The sequence below is a fragment of the Tupaia chinensis genome, unplaced genomic scaffold (genome assembly GCF_000334495.1).
Source record: "Tupaia chinensis unplaced genomic scaffold, TupChi_1.0 Scaffold000411_1, whole genome shotgun sequence".
NCBI classification, from domain to species: Eukaryota; Metazoa; Chordata; class Mammalia; order Scandentia; family Tupaiidae; genus Tupaia; species Tupaia belangeri.
In genome coordinates, this window is record NW_006159916.1 from 257,427 (window position 1) to 268,100 (window position 10,674).

At 38.6% G+C, this 10,674-nt stretch overlaps 2 pseudogenes; both read right to left on the reverse strand.

The window, feature by feature from the left end:
* Positions 1 to 7,767: 7,767 nt before the first annotated feature.
* On the reverse strand, positions 7,768 to 9,255 carry LOC106735491 (60S ribosomal protein L34 pseudogene; annotated as a pseudogene).
* Positions 9,256 to 9,622: 367 nt separating this feature from the next.
* The window catches only part of LOC102486757 (endoplasmic reticulum-Golgi intermediate compartment protein 2-like), a 4,132-nt pseudogene continuing 3,080 nt past the window's right edge, over positions 9,623 to 10,674 (reverse strand).

The following is a 10,674-nucleotide window of genomic DNA, read 5'->3' on the forward strand; positions in this document are numbered from 1 at the left end:
TCTTTTCTTTTCTTTTCTTTTCTTTTCTTTTCTTTTCTTTTCTTTTCTTTTCTTTTCTTTTCTTTTCTTTTCTTTTCTTTTCTTTTCTTTTCTTTTCTTTTCTTTTCTTTTCTTTTCTTTTCTTTTCTTTTCTTTTCTTTTCTTTTCTTTTCTTTTTTCTTTGCCAAAGGGTGCATGCATGTGACAGAGACAGGGAGAGGGAAAGTGAGAAATCACCTCCTAGCAGGGATGACCACACTGCAATCCCTTCTCCTCCATTCCTTTCTTAGGATTTTGCTCACGCACACACATATCTTGTGTGATATTTATGCTGCTGGATCTGGAAGTTTAACCATGGTAGACCCTGTGTGAGTACAACACTTTAATCACCATGGCACATGATGGCCCCTAATCAATGTTTAAAAAGGGGTTTATTACCCTGTGTGAGTACAACACTTTAATCACCATGCCACATGATGGCCCCCAATCAATGTTTAAAAAGGGGTTTATCATAACTTTCTTCATGCAGAGAACTCCAAAATGTCCCCTTCTTATCCATCCACTGCTCTTCCTGAACCTCCCCCTCTCCCCTGCCTCTGGAACTCAGTGCCAGTCCCCTGGCTGCCTCTGTAAAAATGGATACCCGTCTGCTGGCTACCCTCTGGCTAACTCAGAGTGTTAAGCAATTGGGGAGATTTCCATGTGTTTGCATTGTACCCCTGTGTGTGCAAGTCAGTGAGTCCCATCATTCCAAAGTCACCTCCACCAGCTACCCTAGGACCCTTCAGGTCTTAATGCAATCGAATAGCCAGGGTCCACTGACAAGTCGTGACTGTCCTGGAGAGAGCTCTCTCCTTGTCTGTCTCATGATGGAATCCAGCTCCTCCCTAAGTGTGTGGGGCCTCACAGTGGTTACCACTGCAGCTTTCCCACTCAGATGGACCTAGGTGTGCCAAGTTAGTGTTTCTGGGCCTCGGTGTCCTCATCTGTATTGTGGAGTTGTTTATAAATCCCACATTTATTTTGGGGGGTTACAATGAGTTGTGTTTGGGACCAGTGATGCAGAGCACTGAGGCCTGTGCTCAGGAGGAGCAAATGCTGAATAATTCTGGTTACCGATTCTCCTCCTCATTGAACACGACTCCCAGGGAGAAGGTCTGGATGTGACCTCAGGCCTGATAGAGGAGTCCCCTTGTTCTCTGCAGCTGTGGTTTAAGAAGACAAGAGCTGGCAAAAAAAACCCCTCAAGCCAAAGATCTGGATCCCTTTGTAACTCCTTTTCTGTTCTCTTTTTTTTCTCAGGTTTTTAACAAGGTTGGTTATTTCAGGATGTCAGATAAACATACTAGGGAGACCCATCCTCTAGGCACCAAGTGTGTGATATCTGGAGCCCAAGAATGACAATAATTTCTGTGTGTGTGGTGGGGGGAGGCTTGTCATAGAGCACATGTTCTTGCTGGTGAGAAACATGGACTGATGCAGAGAGGGTAAGTGAGAAATCACACCCCAAGAGTGACATTCACACCGCGATCTCTTCTCCTCCATTCTCCTCATGGGATTTTGAGCACACATTCACCCAGCATGATTTTCAAGCCTCCAGATCTGGGGCTCAAACTGCAGAACTGAGCTTAAGCCTTCTATTCCGTCACAGATTTCACATGCTTTTCTTCTTGTCTCCATTGTCTGTTGATGGCACTAAGGCATTTTCCTATCAGAAACCATCGTGCTCATAAATTGGAAATTGTGTGTGCACCCGGCAGCTTAGCAGCCATCTGGTCAGTATCACACTGGGACCCCAGGTGGGACTGCCGTGGGCCCAGCAGGGAGTGGGCTCTCCTCACTCGTCCCCAGCGTGCTGAGCGCACCTGCTCATGTCATGGTTGCCCAGGTGAAGACCGGGCAGGAATGGTGGCCTGGAGATCCTTTGGGGTGCCTCTCTCTCTGTTTCCCTTTCTCAGAAAACATGAATAAGTAAATATTTTTTAAAAATGCAAAGTATGGCAAACACCTAGGAAAGGGCTTGGTGTAGAAGAAGTTCTTTGATGGGGTCAACGGGGAACACAGTGGTTAAGGCACTGGACTCCCACATGGCTGACCAAGGTTTGAGTCTTGGACCTGGTGACTTACTTTCACACTTTCCTTCTCTCTGTCTCTTGCTGTCTCTCTGTGGTTAGCACTTGTCCCATATAGCAAACTTAAAAATAATAAGAACAACAATAATAAATAATGTTAATAAATTAAAAAGATGTGCTTTTCAAGTAATAAATTGCTAAAAAGGACACATACATTACACTCTTTGGGTCTTCTACCCTTGCAATTAATCTCAAGCATGAAATTCAGAAGTCCCGTGCCATCCCAACTCCTCACAGTAAGATCCCTGCAAAGCCTGTCAAGATACTTTATGTGCATGTGTGTGTGTGGTAGAAGTTTTTACTTTAGTTGGTATGTGCTGGCTGGAGAGAGAAAGAGAAAGAGAGAGCGAGTGAGACAAAGACAGTGAGAGGGAAAGCAAGCAATCACACCGCCATCCCTTCTTCTCCATTCTCCTCCCAAGATCCTGGGCACGTGCAAACATGCTTGAGTTTCAAGCCCCTTAGTCTAGGACTTGAACTGCAGTCAGCCATGTGGGAGTACAGTGATGTAACCGCTACGTCATCTGCTAGCCCAAAGATCCTTCCCCACCACACCCCAAACCTTTTACTTATTTATTTTTAATGCCATATTATTATTATTAATCACTTGATTGCAATACATCATTTGGTTTGTAAAGAGAATTTATCCAATATGAAATACACCTCAGGCCAGCCCAGCTGAGAATACTATACACATTATCGTCAACAGGTAATAAGCCATTTCTGTGTCCCACAAATGTCTTGCCTCTCTATTTTTTCTCCCTGATTTCCTTCCCTATCCTCTTCTCCTCCCCCACTCTCCTTCCATGCTATCTCCAGTGTCCATAGCTACTTTCACTGATTTTTATGTTCTCCAATCTTTCAGTCTCTACCATAGAGTGCAGACAGTCAGTATATATTAAGTTGAGACATACAATGTCTCTCTTTCATGACCCGGCTTGCTTCACTCAACAATAAATCTTCCATATTCGACTACTTTCTATCAAATTCTAGGGTCTTGGTTTTTATAACCGAATAGTATTCCATACAGTATTTGTGCCACACTTTTTCAATGTATTCATCTGTTCGTGGACATTTGGGTTGGCTCCAGGTCTTAGAAACTGTGGGTAATGCAGTAGTAAACATGGATGTGCAAGCGCTTTTTTGACTGAACATACTCCAGTCCGTTGGGTAGATACCCAGGTGTGGAATTGATGAATCTATGGTAGTTCTATTTGTAGGTCTATGAGGAACCTCCATATTGTTTTCCACAGTGGCTGGACCAATTTACACTCTCACCAACAGTGTAGAAGAGTTCCCCTTTCACCATAATCCCGTTAACACTTATGATTTTTTTGTATCTTTAATCTTTGCCATTCTGACAAGGGTTAGGTGGTGTCTTATTGTGATTTTACTCTGCATTTCCCTTATAATGATGGATGTTGAGCATTTCCTCATATGCTTTTTGGCTGTTTGTATGTCTTCCTTAGAGAGTTTTCTGTTCAGCTCATTTTCCCATCTTTTAATTGGGTTCACCTCTTTTTTTTTTTTTCCAGGTAAGCTGCTTGAGTTCCCTGTGTATTCTGGTTTTCAGTCCCTTATCTAAGATCTATTTTACAAAAATAGTCTCCCATTCTGAGGGTTGTCTATTCATACTAATTACTGTGTCCTTTGTTGTGCTCAATCTGATGTAATCTTACTGGTCTATTTTGGGGATTATTGCCTGTGTTTTGGGGGTCTTATTTAAGAAGTCTTTGCCTACTCTAATGTCTCCAAGAGTTTCCCCAGTGTTTTCCACCAGTAGTCTTATAGTTTGAGGTCTTAGGTTCAGATCTTTGATCTATTTTGAGTTGATCTTTGTTAATGGTGAAAGATGGGGATCCAGTTTCATCTTTCTGCAGGTGGATATCCAGTTTTTCCAGCACCATTTGCTAAAGAGGTTTTACTTTTCCCACTGGATTGACTGGTATCCTTTAATAAAAATCAGTTGACTGTATGTTTTGGGGTTTATTTCTGGGGTCTCTATTCTATTCCATTGGTCCACCTGTCTGTTTTTGTGCCAATATCATGCTGTTTTGATAATCACAGCTTTATTTTGGGATCAAGGAGTGAGATGTCTCCCACTCCACCCTTCTTGTGCAGGATTGCTTTGGCAATATGGGGTCTTTTATGATTCCAGACAAATTCTATGATTGTCTTTTCTAGCTCTGTGAAAACTGTCTCTGGTAATTAGATTGGAATTGCATTAAATATGTAGATCAATTTGGGTAGAATTACCATTTTGATTATATTAATGCTTCCAATTCAAGAGCATGGATGTCCTTCCACTTTTTTGTGTCTTTTTCAATATCTTTTTAAATATTTTCATAATTTTTCTTGTAAAGGTCTTTGACTTCATTAGTTAGGTTTATTCCTCGGTATCTTATGCATTTTGTGGCTATGGTAAAAGGCATTCCTTTCTTCAGTTCTTCCTTGGCCAGCTTGTTGTTTGTATATAGAAATGCTATAGATTTTTGTATGTTGATTTTGCATCCTGCCACGTTACTGTATTCATTTATTACTTAGAGAAGTTTTTTTCATAGATACCTTTGGGTCTTCTATGTATACTATCATGTCATCTGCAAATAAAGATATTTTCAACTTTTCTTTCCCTGTGTGAATGTTTTTTGTATTATTCTCTTTTTTAATTTCATTGGCTAGGACTTCCAGTACTATACTGAGAAGGAGTGGAGAAAATGGGCAGCTTTGTCTTATACCAGTTTTTAGTGGAAAAGCTTTCAGTTTTTCCCCATTCAGTATAATGTTAGCTACAGGTTTTTCATAGATGGATTTTATTGTGTTGAGAAATCACCCTTCTATGCCAATTTTTCTAAGATTCTTAATTATGAAGAGATGTTGTATTTTGTCTAATGCTTTCTCTGCATCAATTGAAATGATCATATGGTTTTAATCTTTTTTTCTGTTAATTTTATGTATTATGTTTATGGTCTTCCCCCTGGAATAAAGCCTATCTGGTTATTATGAATAATCTTTTTACTATTTTCAGGTATCTTTTTGGAAATTTTTGCAATTGTATTAATCAGAGATATTGGTCTGTAGTTTTCCTTTTTGTCATATCTTTATCTGTTTTGGAAATGAGTATGATGAAGGCTTCATAAAATGAATTTGGGAGTCTTCCTTCTTTTTTGATCTTTAGGAATAATTTCAGTAGGATAGGGGTTAATTCTTCTTTAAAAATTTTGTAGAATTCAGAAGTGAAGCCATCAGGACCTGGATTTTTGTTTGTTGGGAGGTTATTTATTACTGATTCGATCTCCTGGCTTATTATGGGTCTATTCAGGCTCTCTATGTCCTCCTGATTCAATCTTGGTAGATTATATGCATCCAGGAATTTGCCCATCTCTTCCATGTTCTCTTATTTGTTGGCATATAGTTGCTCACAGTATCCTCTAATGATGTTTTGTATTTGTATTGTGTCTGTTACAATATAGCCTGTTCCAATACATATTTGATTTATCTGGTTTCTTTCTTTCTTCTTCTTAATCTAGCTAATGGTGTGCCAATCTTGTTCATGTTTTCAAAGAACCAGCCTTTGCTTTCATTTATTTTCTGTATAGTTAGTTTATTTTCTATTTCATTTATTTCTGCTTGAATCTTTATTATTTCTTTTCTCCTGGCATTTTTGTTTGTTTGTTTGTTTTTTCCAATTCCATGAAGCATGATGTTAGGTTGTCTATTTCCACCTTTCTATCTTTTTCTTATGGACATGCATTGCTATGAATTTTCTTCTATGACTGCTTTTGTTGTGTCCCACAGATTATGGAAGCTTGTGTACTCATTGTCATTTGTTTCCCTAGATCTTTTGATTTCAGACTTAATTTCTTCAGTAGTTGAGAAGTTATTCAGAAGTAGGTTGTTTAGTTTCCATGTGTTTGTGTATTTTTTATTATTTTTCCTGAAATTAATATCAAGTTTAATTCCATCATGATCAGAGAAGATGCTGGATATAGTTTGTATACTTTTGAATCTATAAAGGCTTGATTTGTGCCCTATCATATGGTCAGTCTTTGAAAAGCTTCCATGTGGGGGTGAGAAAAATGTATATTTTGTGGTCTTAGGATGGAAAGTTCTATAGATATCTGTCAAGTTTATTTGATTTATAGTGTCTTTTAGGTCCTGTATCTCTCTGCTTATTTTTTGTCTAGAGTATTTGTCTAAAGGAGATAATGGGGTATTGAGATCCCTAACAATTATAGTGTTGCAACCTATCTCTCCTTTTAGTTCTAGCAGGCTTTTTTTTTTTCCCCACATATTTAGGTGCTCCTGAGTTGGGTGCATAGATATTTATAAATTTTATGTCATCTTGATGAATTAACCTTTTTACTACTATAGAATGCCCTTCTTGGTCTCTTCTTACAGATTTTTTCTTAAAGTATTTTGTCGGAGCTGGCAAATGGTAGGGTGGTTAAGGATGGTGAACTCCCACGTGGCTGACCATGGTTCGAGTCCTGGGCCTGGCTTGCTTTCTCACTTTCTCACTCTGTCCTTCTCTGGTCAGATTTAAATAAATAAATAAATAAAGTTAAATAAAAATAATTCTTTTTTTTTTAAAGCATATTTGTCTGAAATCAGTATCATAACTCCAGCCATTTTTTATTTCCATTTGCATGGAATACCTTTTTCCAGCCCTTCACTTTTAGTTTATGTATATGTCTTTATCCATAAGGTGCATTTCTTGTAGGCAACAGATAGAGAGTTTCTGTTTTTTATCCACTCAGCCAGTCCGTGTCTCTTGGTCAGAGAATTTAATCCATTAATGTTCAACATTATAATCTCTATTTCCAGACATGTTGCTATCATTAAGTGAGCCATTTTCTTGGTTGTTTTTTGTTCTCTTGTTTCTGTCTAACTTTAGTTTTCCTGGTACAGCACTCTCTTCAAAACTTCTTGAAGAGCTGGTCTGGAGTTGATAAATTCTTTCAGGTTTTGTTTATCTGAGAATGTTTTTATGTTTTCTTCCCATATGAAGGATAATCTTGCCAGGTATAGCAATCTTGGTTGAAATGGTTTTTCCTTTAACATTTTGAATATATTTCCTCATTCTTTGCTTGCCTGCATTGTTTCTGATGAGAGATTCAATGTTAACTTGATGGGTAACCTTCGTAAGTAACTTGATGTTTCTCTCTTGACAATTTTAGTGTCTTGTCTTTGTGACTTTGGCCAATCTGGCTATGATGTGCCTTGGAGAAGATCTTCTTGGATTAATTCTATTTGGGGCCTTTTGTATTTCTTGGATCTGGATATTTGATTGCCTCTCTAGGTCTGGAAAGTTTTCTCCCAGAATTTCATAGAATAAATGATCAATGACCTTATTATTTTCTTCACCTTCTGGGATACCAATTATCCAGATGTCTGGGTGCTTAATGGTATCTAGTATTTCTCATGTATTATCCTCATTATTTTGGGTTATTTGCTTAGTCTTTTTGGTGATTTTTTTCTATGTCAGAAGTTTTGTCTTCTCCATTCAAGATTTGATCTTTTGCCTGATCTCATCTACTTTTAATACTTCTGAGGGAGGTTTTAATTTCTTGTATCACAGGTCTTCATCTTTAACAATTCTGTTTGATTCTTTTTTTAACCATTTAATTTGTTTATTACTCAAAAAAGCATCATCCTTTTATTTAGCTTTCTGACTCTGTGCTTGGGCCTTTACACTTTCATTATGATTTTCTGCTCCTCTATAGGGAAGGCACTCTTGATCCAGTTGTGGACACATTTAGCGCACATGGAGCCCCATAGGCTCTGCTAATGTGCTTCTTCATTTTAAACAACCTCCTAAGAACTTTTGATCTCACAGCACGAACTCCTCGAAGGTGGCCTGGGCACATGCCGCACGCAGATTGTGGTGCTTTCCCAGCCTTCTTGCTATAAAGGTAAAAATCCTATTACCAGAATTCAGGACAGCCAAGTTTGGTTGGAGGCTGTGTCGTAGGAAAGCCTATGCTGGTAGGTCAAAGGTTGGACTATTCTGAGTGCCTCTGGACACCATCCCCAGAAGAGCCTATTTGAAATCGTGAAAGGACTTCCTCATCTCCTGGAGCTCATTGTCTCTTTTCTCTTGCATCTCATTTACCTTTGTCACTATAAATATTCGGACTTGTTTTTCTGACATTTCTGCGAGTTCCACTGTGCTATCTGTGAATGATGAGGAATTCATGTTTTCCCTTGGGGGAGAAATATTTTCTTGGTTGCACCTATTTTTTGTGCCTCTGCAATGGTTTCTAGTCATCTGGTGACTTATACTTTCTAAATTCTTTGAGTGAATTCTGAGTGTTCAAGACATGCAGGAGTAGATGATTGGTGATCTCTCTGCTGCTCTACCTGTTGATGCTTGCTAGAAACCTGCACTGTTGTCACTGGTCTTGATGAGTCAAAGTCCTCCCAGTTTCTAGAAAACAGGTATGTCTGCGACTGAGCTGCTGAGCTTTAATTAAAAAAGATAGAAGGGATCTTGCTGCATGCATTGCACGCCCTGCACTTCAGAAAACACTGAAGTTCTAGAATTCAGAGGTGTGTGGCAGGTGATAAGCCAGTCTCTCTGCAGCTCAGTCATCCTGAGCTAGAATGGATATCTGATGGGAAGAGGAGGAGCCCAAAGTCTTCTCAAAGCCCCCAATCAACACACTGAGAGTTCAAAGGTGAGTGACTGAGGGGACAACCGTGAGCCTCTGCCACACAGCATTCCAGTCGTGAGCAGCTTGCCATAACCCAAAGATACTTTTTTAAAAAAATAAAGAAAATATTTTTAATCTATTTTCATTTTAGTTTACATTTTTTTATGTTTTACATACTTTATTCTGATTTATCTTTTAAAAACAAAAAGATGCAAACATTTGCACTTATCAATGCCTTTTTCTTTGGATGTGAGTTTACTTCTTTTCTTCAGGCTTTTTGTTACCAAGAAGCAAGGGCCCACTTGCTGTGAAAGTATCGGAGTTATCTTCAAAGCAATACTCCAGTTGGACGTATTCACTGATTAGCTGCTTAAGTTCTAGGACATTTGTAAAAGACACAACATGTATAAGACTTCAGTTTGGGATTTTTTTGTTCCTTTTTTCTCTCTCTCTTTTTTTTTTTAAATAAGTGTTTCCTGCTTCTCACCCATAATTTCTTTTCTCTGAATATATTGCACAATATTTTAATATTAAAAAAGGTTTTATGTCTCAGGCAAAAAGTTCTTCTCCTTTACTCAGGAGGTGCTAATGTGTATTCTTTTCTTTTCTTTCTTGGAGAATTTTTTTGCTATAGAGTGCGTGCACTCACCAGACAGACAGAGAGATAGAAAGTGAGAAATCATCCCCCAGGGGGGATGGCCACGCCGCAATCCCTTCTCCTCCGTTCTCCTCTCGGGATCTTGGGCACGCACGCACACGCACCCGGCGTGAGTTTAAGCCACCAGGTACGGGACGCGAACCGTGGTCAACTACATGGGAGTCCAGCGACATAGCCATTATGCTAACTGCTGGTCCCAGCTAATGTGTATTATTTTCTAAAAGAGGTAAGTGGTTGTCTGTGTGGACATCCTCAAAGGAGACAGAATTGACAGGCTTGTAGGATCCAAGTCTGAAACAGCAGCAAATTATTACTTTATTTATTTTTTTTCTTGCTAATTTTTTTTAGTTTTTTAATTTTAATTTATTTTTGCATTTTTCCACATTTACTTTACATATCAAGACATTTTAACTCATACTCCATAGTTTTGAAAGTTAATAAACAACTTTCAAAATTTCAAAATATTTCTTATAATTTTGTGTAATTATGTTTATGACTCTATAACAACAGAAACAGTATGGTTTTAAATACTTTTGAGAAAATATTTACATGTCAACTACTCAAATTGTTGAAAAGCTAATGCCCAGCACACTAGTCACACATAAACCTTCTCAATTCAGCCCTGCCCAAGTGTATTCTGTCATATACCATCTGCTAGCAAAGATTAGTCTCTTTTTCTTCCTTCAAAGTCTTTCTCAAGATAATTCTCTGGTGTGGTTGCTCTTTTGCAATCTCTACTGGTTCACGCTGGACCGGAAAAGTCCAGGTTATTTTACGTTATAAATTCTTTTATATATCTTCTCTAATCCTCTCTGCCAGGCAGAACTATTTATAGTACCAGGCCATCTTCCTAAGAGCTTCTGTTAGCTTAATTGAGATCCACCTTAGTTTCTTAGTTCTCTAATTAATCTTCATATATGTCATCCCAGTCAAAACCCTGTCCATTGATGAGTATTTCTGATTTCTGAATCAATGCAACAAGTATTATTGAACTTATGCAAATAACCCTTCTCTCACAAAATAAAAATATTCCCAAATACTTTCCAATTCCAGAAGGATCAGAAAGGAAGAAAAGTTTATGTTTCCATTTATTTTTTATTTTTATTTTTTGGAGACATTTTCGCTATAGGGCGCGTGCACTCGCCAGACAGACAGAGAGAGACATAGAGACAGAAAGCGAGAAATCACCCCCCATGGGGGATGGTCACGCCGCAATCCCTTCTCCTCCATTCTCCTCTTGGGATCTTGGGCA